At 48.6% G+C, this 12295-nt stretch overlaps 1 protein-coding gene across 2 annotated transcripts in view; it reads left to right on the top strand.

The window, feature by feature from the left end:
- Positions 1 to 12295, top strand: part of LOC142291653 (merlin-like) — a 121864-nt gene that overhangs the window by 26765 nt on the left and 82804 nt on the right. The gene's annotated exons all lie outside the window — the stretch shown is intronic.

Here is a 12295-nt window from a genome sequence, read left to right on the forward strand (position 1 = left end):
TGTAACAGTGTAAAAACTTACTTAATGTCTCCATATGTGTCACCGAGGGAATGAGGGAATGGGGTACTCGGTCCCGAGCAGTGTATAACTGGGGAATGTCACTTTGGTGGCCGTTGCCCGTCACGTGCCCTGGGTGCTTTTTAATGGGGAGTATTTACAGGGGAGATTAAAGTCATTTGTGCCGCCCGGAAACACGGTATCCGGACTCAACAAAGATCCTCACCGGTTACCATGGAGACGGTAGTCCTCGTACCCGGATCCGCAGTGGCTCGAGGGGTCTCCGGATCCGAGGCAGCGTTGTGCGACACCCACAGAAATAAAAGGGAGATTGTTTGTTTGTGGTTTTAGGGATAATGTTCATGACGCCACCCACGGTGTGTGGTAACGTGAGAGACCACCGCTGCCGGTTTGGGGAAGCCCGGAGACGCTGGTGTGTGGCAGCTTAAGTTGTTAACCCCTCCGTGGGCAGGGGAGTGGTGTCCTGGGGTGGTAACGTGTACTCACACAGTCCAAAATCACTGACGCTGACACCAGGTAAACCAAACTCTTGAGCACTCTGGTCCTTGGACGGGCACGGTGACTCCGTGTACTCTAGGTGTTGCCTGTTGACCTGAAGCCTTGTCCCTTGGCACTGTGTGCCCTACGTGTGGATCCCTTACACTTGGAGTGTTTCGGGTCCCGCTCACCTGCGTGGCTAGCAGGGTGAGCTTGCTCTCAGGGTTCACGCTTGGGATTTTCTGGACGGTTGTGGGAAGTCCTATCCCCCTCGTTGCGCTAGTACCCCGATTCTGGAGTGGTTGGGGAACGGTTCCTGAAGAGTCCGTTCCCGTCGGGTGAATTACTGGGTTGCGTGAAGCTACTTCCCAGCCTAGGGTCTGCGTACCTCGTCGTGCCCTGGTCCCTGCCCGGTTGTAGCACAAGGCAGCCGGCCTACTCTTTGTAGCAGCACCGTGCTCCCTGCCACTACCCCCTGTGACCGGGGTTCCAGCTCCTTCTTGCCAGGCCAACGTCTGGCACCTGGGACGGGTACAGGAGCCCAGCTCCACAGCGTGACCTGGTCTGTCACCACTGTCTCTCTCCTCTCCTCTCCTCAACTCGACTCCAACTCAACTGCACTGACACTTCTGCCCTCCTTCTACCAGCCCTCCATCTGGGTGGCCCTTTTTCCCTCAGGCTGGCCAATGGGTGTTTGGTGGGTGTGATGCAGTGTGTTCCTCAGGATTTGTGTACACTTGCTGGTGGCAACACCAAAGTGACAGGACCTGTAACCAAGAAGGAGCGGGTACCATGCAGAAGGGCAGATTTCACGGCACCCTTGTGACAACCTGATAGGCCAGGGCGTAACACATTTGTGTGACGCCATCTGCGGGTTGCGGTTAAGATGGTGGAACCGCCGCTGCTGAGTTGATTATCTCCAGGGCTGGTGGTAATGGCAACTGTGGTGGTAGGCCCTCCGCAGGTAGGGCTGAGCCTGGGAGATGTATGATGGAGTAATAAGGGAGGGCACATCATGGGTTGTAGTTAACAGTCTCTACTCACTCTTGACCCTCGGACGGCTGGTTCAGGTCCCTGTAGTTCTAGTGCCAGTTGACTCGTTGCTCTATCCCCGGCACCCTCAGTGTGGTTGGGTCCCGGTAGCATGGAGTGGTTTGAGGCCTGACTGTCCCTTTTTGTGGCAGTCTCCTTGTCCGTACGGCGGGCAGTGTGGACCCTGTAGGGCTGGTCTGTGTCCCGAACCCTGATCCTTGCTTTACTGCTCGTGCCCCCGGGTCTGTGGGTCAGTGAGGTCCGTGAAGGTCCCCTCAATGTGCAGGTATTTGCCAAGCCATCTGAAACTGTCACCTGACCTAGGGCCCTGAGCTCTGGTCCCAGCGGTACTCGGGTGTACCTGCCCTGGCGACCACTCTCCTGTGTCCCCGGGCCACCGTTACACAACCCAGCTCTAGACTTGTCTTTCCACTTTCACTTGCTTCCGTAGACTGACTGCTGTCCCCTCCCACCAGGTTGGCTAATCCCCTGGTCTGGCTCCGCCCTCTAGGTGGCCATCCCCTTGTGTACGACTAACCAGTTACCCCTGGTGTGGAGTGGTAACTAGGATTTTGGTGTGTCTAGGTGTTGCTGGCACTGGTGTTTCAGGTCCTGGGGCTATGCCCTGCATCCCCGTGAGGATGCAGTTGCTAGTAGTGCCCTGAGTGGCTCAGGGGCACTACACATACACATTACAGGAGAACCGTAGATTTCAAAGGGGCTACTCGATCATCTGATAAGTGTGGGGAAATCTGGACTAGCCCCCTCACTTTCCCGTCTGATGGCCGAGCTTAACAGTTCATGTGTATAGGAGCAGGATGGGTTGTCGGGAGAGAGTGTTTTCTCATTTGACTGTATTTGATCAGCAGAAGAAACAAGAGGATAGTACTTATAATTGGTCAGAAAAATCCAGCCACTGAGTTGGTTCATTACTAAATGATCCAAAGTGATTAGCAATAAATGATAAAACTTTTGATTCCCCTTCATCTTTATCTTGTATCTGAAAAACTGTTATCAGATTTGTAAATACATTTATGCTAGGCAATGCTGCACTGGAGGGCTCAGTCAAAAGAGGGACTCGGTGCAAGAACAATATGCAGTCCAATAATTTATCATTTGTCTGTAACAGAATATGTTTGTTGATTAAGGCCACGTGCACACGTTGAGTACTGGGTGAGCTTTCTACCTCAGTACTTGTAAGGCCACGTGCTCAAGTTGAGTATTTGATGAGCTTTTTACCTTAGTATTTGTAAGGCCACGTGCACACATTGAGTTTTAGGTGAATATTTTACCTTAGTATTTGTAAGGCCACGTGCTCAAGTTGAGTATTTGATGAGCTTTTTACCTTAGTATTTGTAAGGCCACGTGCACACATTGAGTTTTAGGTGAATATTTTACCTCAGTATTTGTAAGGCCACGTGCTCAAGTTGAGTATTTGATTAGCTTTTTGCCTCAGTATTTGTAAGGCCACGTGCTCAAGTTGAGTATTTGATGAGCTTTTTACCTTAGTATTTGTAAGGCCATGTGCACATGTTGAGTATTTGTAATCCAAAACCAGGAGTGGGTGATAAATACAGAAGTGGTGCCTGTGTTTCTCTTATACATTCCTCTGATTGTTCCACTCCTAGTCTTGGCTTACAAATACTGATGTAAAATACTGAACAATAACATTTGCAAGGGGCCTAAGAGGTGAAAATGGGCCTCAATTTCCACTTGGATCCCTGTGGGGCTACACAGGTTGCACCAACGGTTTTTCTAACCCCTGTATTGCTATCAATGCATGGTTCACATATGTGCTGGCGAGAGATAACACTTATATTCCTCACCCGATGGGCAGAAACTCCATCCTGCTAGTTGTGTAGAATGTCCTGATGAAAATCCTGGGTAACAATCAGTCTACCCACCACTTGTTTAGTGATAGTTACATGTTAAGACACATTGGCAGCCATCAGCTGATGAACGATCAGCCTTGTCCCTTGGTTGATTGCATCTTTTTCGTGTCTATGTAAAAAGACCCTTAATCTATAAAATCCTGAACACTTTGCCATTTCCAGTTTGGACACTAGTGCTTTTAGAAATCTTCTTTTAAAAGATATAGATAAGTATAACATCACCTAATCCACAGTAAAATATTAAGGTCCTTGCACACAGGCAGTTTTCTGTCCATAATGTGCACCAACAAGATAACAAGTCAATCAGCAAAGGCCCCTTTACTAAACGTTTTGAAGGTGAACAGTCTTTAATTGCCCCTACAGTTTGTTTACTATCTGCAGCAGATTCCTGTTTACACAGGACAATGTGCTACCATTAACAATTATTTTTTTAATCGTGTTAAAAATGCAATTATAAGGGTTCTTCAGGACTTTAATGGGGTTGTCCACTACTAGGACAACCCCTTCTGATTCCACATGTTTCCCCCAGGTAAAATAATAAAGACTTTACTCACCTCCCGTGCTGGTTTTATTCCAGCGGTGTCCGGGATTGTGATGCTGGGGCTCACATGGGGTTCTGACATCACGCGAGCCCGCGTCCAATCAGTCACGGCTTCCTGCTCCCCACGTTTGGACCAAACAAACAATCAACGTGAAGTGAGGGCAGACGCAGCACTCACTTGATTAACTTGTTTGGTCCGAAGGTGGGGAGAAACTAAGACTGGATGCAGGGCTCGCATGATATCACAACCCCATGTGAGCCCTAGCACCGCGATCCCAGACATCGCTGGAGCGGCACTAGCATATTTGGTGAGTAAAGTCTTTATTATTTTATAAACAATAGTTGATCAGGTCAACAGATCTAAAGTTCATTCAGCGTTCTGCAGGATAAGGTGTGGTGCTCGGACAAAGATCTCTGGGCCAACTCCCAGGTAACACAAACTAGTATACTTAACTCGCAAGTGTCCAGCATCTCATATTCTTGTTGGATGCCGGACACTTGGGCGTTAAGTGTACTAGTCTTTATTATTTTACTTGAGGAAAACACGTGGAATCAGAAGGGGTTGTCCTATTAGTGGACAACCCCTTTAACTTTGATGGCTTACCCTCAATATTGGTTATTAATGTCTGATCTGTGGGAGTGTGACAGCCTGCACCCCCATTAAATCAGCTGTTCCAGGTGCTGCTTGTGGCCAGAACTACTCAGTTGCAGAGTTGAACAGTGATGTTTTGTCATCTGTATAGTGGCTGTGGCTGGGTACTTCAAATCAATAGGTAGTAGATGTGTAGTACTCAGCCACAGCCACTGTTTAGGAAAAAAAACCTTTTTCTACTAATTCTCAAACATTATATCTTTCCCTAGCAAAATTGTTTTAAAAGGGTTGTCCGAGCAGAGGTCTCTGATCCATAGGTTAGTTCATCAATAATAGATTGGTGTTGGTCCGACGCCTGGCGCCCCCATCGATCAGCTGATTTTTGTTCTGGTGGTGGCTAATTGTAAAAACTGTGAAAGGAGCTGATGAGTGAGACTTTATTCAAAGTGCGGTGGCTGCTGCCTGCTGTTAGAGACTTTTGCTGTACAGCTTTTATCCAAAAGAACAGAAAATGTAATGTAAGATGTCTTGCCCCAGAGCTATGGGGTACTCGCTCCTGGGCCGTATATGTGTGGGGTTGAAGTGTCACGGGTGTGGAATGGCTGTTGTCCGGTTCCGTGACACTGGGGGTCGCTTTAAAAGGGATTTATATACAGGGGAGATGAAAGAGTTTATGTTGTGACGCCACTTGCGGGTTGCGGCTAAGTGGTTGGAGCCACTGCTGCCCAGTTTATGGCCACTGGGGCTGATGGTGATGGCAGCTTGGATGTTGGGCCCTCCGCAAGTAGGGCTGAGCCCCAGGGGGTAGATGATGGAGTGCGGTGTGGAAAGAAAGAAGACCACACGATGGGAATGCAGTGCAACTGTCATTTACTCACAGCGATGGTAATGCTGGACAGCTGGTTCAGACCCCTGGTCCCTGTAGTCCCAGTGCTGGTGTGGTAACCTGGTGGCTTCTTTCCCCTGCTCCTCTCAGTCATTTTAGGGAACCCTGTGGCTTGGAGCGTCTGGGGGGTCCCCTCCTGTTTGTCGTCAGGCTCTGATCCGAACGGCAGGCAGTGTGAACCCTGTAGGGTCGGTGTTCTGTTCCGGTCCCTGGCTCTCTCATTACTGCTGGTGCCCCCGAATTCTTGGGTCACTGAGGTCCTGGATGGTCCCCTCACTGTGCAGGTATTTGTTAGGCAGCTTGAAGCATTCATCTAACCTAGGGGCCTGTGCCCCATCGGTGCTTTGGTTCCAGGGGTACCCCGTCGTACCCTCCCTCGCAACCACTCTTTTGTACCAGTCAGGTCACTGCTACACAACCCCATCTGGAGACACATCCGTCTCCTACTATGGTCACTACTGACTGACTCGCTGTCTGTGTCCTCCCCCCGGGTTGTTGGCTAGTGGACTGGATCGGCTCCACCCCTAGGTGGCCATCCATTGGGTCCCCAACTAATCAATCACCAACGATTGGGAGAGGGAACTGAGGATGTTATATGTTTTGGTGGTACCGGCACTGAGCTTCCAGGTCCCTAGGGGTAGGCCCTGCATCTGTGTCAGGAGGCTGTACCTAGTAGTGCCCTGAAGGGTTCAGGGGCGCTACAAGGAGCCGACAACAGCCAGAAGCAGCTGCTACACTTTGAATTGTGTCTCCAGTCACCACAGAAGCAAAAAAACAGCTGATCAGTGGTGGTCCAACACCAATTTGCTACTGATGACCTCTCCTGAAGATACTTTATCAGATACCTATGCCCAGACCACCCATTTATGTCATTAAAAAGCCACAGTGAAATTAAATTTAGCACTTTTTGTTTTATTTAAAAGAGAGCAAAGACTCACAAGTGCAAGGTAACTTTTTGATGAAGTGATGCAAATGTAATCTCCTTTATCAGTTGTGCTTTTAATTCTTATTTATGGCACTGTTTGATTGAACTTGAGATGTAAGTGATCCCTTTTCTGTGATTTCCTCTCTATGATGTGGTAAAGGTAAGCATTAGGGATGATCAAATACCCTAAAATTCGATTAGCTGAATATCCGGCGAATACGTCACCGCTATTCGAGTATTCGCGAATACTCGACGCCCAATGTAAGTCTATGGGAACCCAGAATAATTTCACGGTGACCTGTGGTGACTGAGGAATAGGCTGAAATGGATGGGAAAAGGCTGAAAGAGTATGGGAAAAGGCTGAAACAGTATGGGCACAGCCTGTATAAAGTGCTTGACTGCATTTCTGGTGCCTTGGAATAACGTGCTCAGCACAGCACGCGGCGTTTATGTAGTTGCCAGAACAGCTCTCAAACCAAAGTAAAAGAGGGGAAATTGCTAAGAAACAGTTTCTTGTGCCTAATCACTGTAATAAAACGTCAAATCAAGCCCCGACCTCCAAAAAACCACTTTAGCATATGTTCACACATTTCGTTTTTTACATTTTTCCTTCTTTTTCGATTAGAAAGGGCTGTAACTTGTACATTATATTGGTGTTTGTCTCACACCTCCTTTTTTGGGACATATTTGACAGCACTTTAAAATGTCAGCTACAAAGTGCCCGTTGGGATGTTGGCCTTGCCCTCCTCCTCCTCCACCACCAACACCACTGCTCCAGTGGCCCTCTATTCAAATGTAGAAAGGGACACTGGCTGTCCTCAAATCTCAGACTTCTTAGGGCCCTCAGATGGGCCCTGTAACATACATTGGGGAGGGACGGCAGTCATTTGTAGTTTTCTGCGTCCCCTATATCATTAGTGTGAAAGTTAGAATACGTACTCCATAACACTATACAGTGCTATTGCCAATGTGGCCATTTGGGTGTTGGCCATGCCCTCCTCTTCCTCCACTAACACCACCGGCTTCAGTGGCCCTCTATTCAAATTCTATTCAAATTTTTCAGTAATGTATGTTTTATGGACTAATGAACGCCACGCTGAGACATCGAAGCTGATCATCATCGCCTGCTTCATAGACCACAGTTTGTGAAGCATGCAGCCCAGGGGAAGTGGCAGTTGTTTCACTCTGGAACTCAGGCTTTATTCCACTAGCTAACACTGAGGATTTAAAAAAATTCTATTTCCCCAGGGGGGAATGGTTCAAACACCGTGTATCACTGCATCAGAAGGTAGTCTCAGTAGCTCCCAACAGCTTTTTTTTTTAAAATTGGTATGATTTGCAACAGGGCACAACATGCTAAGGAGTTTAATAAATTCAGTCTTCCCAGGGGATAATGGTTCAGACACCATGGAGCACAGCATCAGAAGGTACTCCCAACAGCTCCCAACAGCTTTTTTTAAAAAATTGGTAGGATAAGCAACAGGGCATAACATGCCAAGGAGCTAAAAAAAATTTGATTCCGCAGGGGGCCATGTGTAACACACCGTGGAGCACAGCATCACTAAAGAACACAAATAGAGACTGCCTGACTAATTGTTATAGACAGTGTAGCCTCGACAGTGGTTGTGCTAGTGCATAATATACAAAGGCTTGAAAAATATTGCCCTGGGTGATTGGGCCGAACAATTAAATCGCAGCAGCATAACAAGTTAGATTAGTCATGCGGTCTCATTAGATAATAGAAGACAAAATAGTCTTGAATGAGAAACAATGGAACTTATTTGAACTTAAGAAATACAAATTTTGGGGCTACACTTATTATTGGGTCTTGTTAACAGGCGGCCTGAGATACTCTGGGGCAATCCATCTATGGGTCATTTTGATCATCATCAAACTGTCTGCACTTTCCGTGGATAATCGTGTGTGAGTATCTGTTATTATTGACTCCGCTGAGCTGAAAACATGCTCAGACAACACACTTGCAGCAGGGCAAGCTAGCACTTCCAAAGCGTATAAGGCGAGGTCTGGCCAAATGTTGAGCTTGGAAACCCAATAGTTAAAGGGAACAGTAGACTCTGAAAGCACGCTGATATGGTCACCTACATAGTCCCTCGCCATCTTAGGGTACTTTCACACTTGCGTTCAGCGGAGTCCGTCACTATGGAGAATAGCGCAGTCCGTTAACGCAATGCGCTATTCTCCATAGACTTGTATGGATGACGAACTGTAACGCAAGTGTCAGCGTTGCATCCGCTGGACGACGCAGCGTCGTTAATTTGACGCTGCACCCAGCGGGAGGAACGTAGCATGTAACTTTTTTTTGAGCAGCGCAATCCGTTAGATTTCACTGCGCATGCCCTCTCTGGCTCCCTGCACCCGTAACCAAGGTAAATATCGGGTAACCAAGGAAAGTGCTTTGCCGATATTTACCTTCGCTACGTGTCCAGGGAGCCCGACACTTCCCCGCATGGCTCCGCCCTCTCCCTCACTCCACTCCGCATGTATGTACATACACACACGCACACTCACCTGTCTTCAGCGCCATGGCCCCGCTCGGCTCCACCCACTCCTCACTCCGCCCCCCGGACACATTCTTGGCGGCCGAGCGATCAGCTTATCACCCGGCGGCCGGCTACTGGAGCGATCAGCTGATCACCCGGCGGCCGGCTACGGGGAGCGATCAGCTGATCATCCGGCGACCGGTTACTGGGAGCGATCAGCTGATCACCCGGCGGCCGGCTTCTGTGAGCGATCAGCTGATCACCCGCCGGCCGGCTTCTGTGAGCGATCAGCTGATCATTCACAATAGTCTGCTGCCGGTAAACTGTAAAAAAAAAATTAAAACGGATTCCTTTGTTTTGCAGCATCCGTTATATGCAACACATCCGTTGCATCCGTCACACAACGCAATGCAACGGATACCGTTCAACGCAAGTGTGAAACTAGCCTTACTTAAGCGTTCCCTCCTTGTCATAGTTCCCTCAACCGGTATCTGATTCTAAGTTCACGGTTTGTGGAAAATGGACCAGTTTTGGCACATTAGTCCCCCGCCTGTGTTGCTCCTACTATGCGTAGCCCTCTCTTGTAATCCTATTGTGTGAGATAACACGCTACCTCTGACGACTGCATGATCTGAGCGTAATCGTTTCATCAACTGCTCCACTACAACCCTCTTGAATGTTTCCGTAGTACAATCCTTATTTGCATCGACAAGTAGCGAAGCAAATTTTTCTTTGTAGCGTGGGTCAAGGAAGGTACATAACCAGTATTTGTTATCTGGCAAAATGTGGACTAGCGGACAGTCATGAGAAAGGCAGTGTGACCTGAACTGTGCCATGTATTCCAGACTCCAAACTGGAAACCTTTGTGTGTCACTGCTAAGAATACATTCTGTCTCTCTAAACTTCCTCTCCTCCTCAGTCTCTCTCTCCTCTTCCTGCTCTTCCTCAGGCCATCCATGCTGGATAGCCCTGAAGCTTTGGTTGTCAATCCCTTGGTTACCAACTTCAAAGCATTCCTGTTCTTCATCATCCTCCTCATCCTCATCCTCATGATGCTGACCAAAGGTGGCCTGAGCCTGTTGGCCAAGGTTGTTCGGATTACTAGCAACCATTGTGAAGTCTGGATCCACAGACACCTTGGGTGTATTAACATTTGGTCAGTCAGACCATCCAGAGAGCGTTTCAATAAACAAATCAGTGGAATGGTAATGCTGATAAGAGCATCATCACTGCTCAGAATGTTGGTACAGTAATCAAAATTCTCTAGGACCTGACAAATGTCTGCAATCCACACCCACTCTGCAGTACTTATGTCTGGCAGCTGCGTCTGAAGGGCATGTTCCAGCTGGATTTGGGATACTGCCCTCTGCTGCTCATGGATCCTGGCCAACACATAATAGGTTGAATTCCATCTATTAGGGAGGTCACATATTAGTCTGTGATGAGGCAAGTGTAAGCGCTGCTGCAGCACTGCCAGGCCAGCAAAAGAGGGAGATGACTTGCAGAAATGTTCGCTAATACATCGTACCTTGGTAAGTAGGTCTGATATGTCATGGTATTTTTTGAGAAAGTGCTGAACTACTAAATTTACAATGTGGGCCATACAAGGAACGTGTACATGCTTTCCAAGCTTTAAAGCTGCCACCAGATAACGACCATTATAGCACACTACCATCCCTGGACGGAGGTCCAACGGTGCAAGCCACTCATCTGTCTGCTCAGTTATTGCTTTCAAAAGCTCAGGTGCCGTGCGCGATTTGTCACGATACAGATGAGCTTCAGTAGAGCGTGTTGTCGCTTTGTCGAGGCAGTGCTGCAGAGATCCCAGCTGGTGAATGATGTCGACGGTTGGACACTGGCGGATGTTGAGGAGGATGCACAGGAGCCAGGTGAAGAGTAGTAGGAGGAGGGAGTTGTTGCTGTGTAGGAATCTACTGAAACTCTGATTGAAGTGGGGCCCGCTATTCTGGGTGTGGGAACTATAAGGGATGTTGCCGGCTCAGACTCTGTACCATCTGCCACCAGGTTCACCCAGTGTGCCATCAGTGAGATGTAGCATCCATGTCCACTTCCGCTTGTCCACGTGTCTGTGGTTAAGTGGACCTTCCCTGTTATGGCTTTGGTGAGAGCCCGTTCGATGTTTTAGACACGTGATTGTGGAGCGCGGGGACGGCACATCGAGAAAAATAGTGGCGGCTAGGCACAGAGTACCGATGTTCTAACACCGCCAAAAGGTCGCGGAAAGCCTCTGTTCCCACAAGCCAATACGGCAACATCGCAAGGGCTATTAATCGTGCAATGTGTGCAGTTATGGTTTCTGCCCTTGGGTGTGTAACGGGGTATTTTCGCTTCTTTTCTAAGGTCTGTGGTATGGACAACTGAACGGAATGCTGCGACACTGAAGCGGATGTGGTCGTTGATGATTGAGTTTGGCCAACATCAGGATGGGAGAAGGAGGCATCAGCACCACCTTCTTGCACACCAGTTTAGGAAGCAGGCAGCCCAGGGGAAGTGGCAGTGTTTTGCGTCTGGAAATCGTGTTTTTTACCTAGAGCTTTCAACCACCTAATGGGATGCTTGGCTAACATATGGTTTCTTATGCTGGAGGTGCCCAAGCTGGAAGTATTTCTACCTCTGCTAAGCTTGGTCTGACAGATTTAACAAATGGCAACCGTTTGGTCCAAAGGACTCTTGGAAAATAAACTCCCACACAATCGCAGCACGGACCCTTGGACTCTGAGATGGCACAGGTAGTACACGGACTCTTGGACTCTGAGATGGCACAGGTGGTGCACGGACCCATGGACTCTGAGATGGCACAAGTGGTGCACGGACCCTTGGACTCTGAGATGCCACAGGTGGTGATGTCATGTGCACAGTTGGTTGACCTCTGGCAGTGGTCGAAACCCTATCTCTTAGGCTGGTTTCAGACGTCCGTGTTTAATCAGGTACCAGTCACACGCATGGTTATGGGCACACGTGTGTCATACGTGTGTCACACGTGTGTCATCCGTATTTGCATATGTCTGACACGTACCGGGTAAAACACGTGTCTCTGCAATGAAAAGATGTTCTATATATACCTGTATCCAGCGATGCTGTCTTCTGCTCTGCTGCCTCCCGTTCCAAACCCCCGCTCATTATTTTCATTGATTATTCACTGCCCGAGGATCTGGAAGCCGGAGCATCGCGGGGACAGCGCCAGACAGCACAGCCGAGGATAGCACCGCCGGGGACATCGCCGGTGACAGGTGAGTATACAGCAAATTGTGCAGTGACATCCAGGGGGTCATCGCAGTTCCCAATGAACTCTCCTGAACCCCTGGAAGTCACCATCGTGACACTCGCTGTAGCGCAGTTGTCGCAGGGGTGTCATCAGGAGGTCATCAGAGTTCATTAATAAATCTGATGACCTCCATGACGTCCCTGCA

This window comes from Anomaloglossus baeobatrachus, chromosome 2, assembly GCF_048569485.1.
Source record: "Anomaloglossus baeobatrachus isolate aAnoBae1 chromosome 2, aAnoBae1.hap1, whole genome shotgun sequence".
Taxonomy (NCBI): Eukaryota; Metazoa; Chordata; class Amphibia; order Anura; family Aromobatidae; genus Anomaloglossus; species Anomaloglossus baeobatrachus.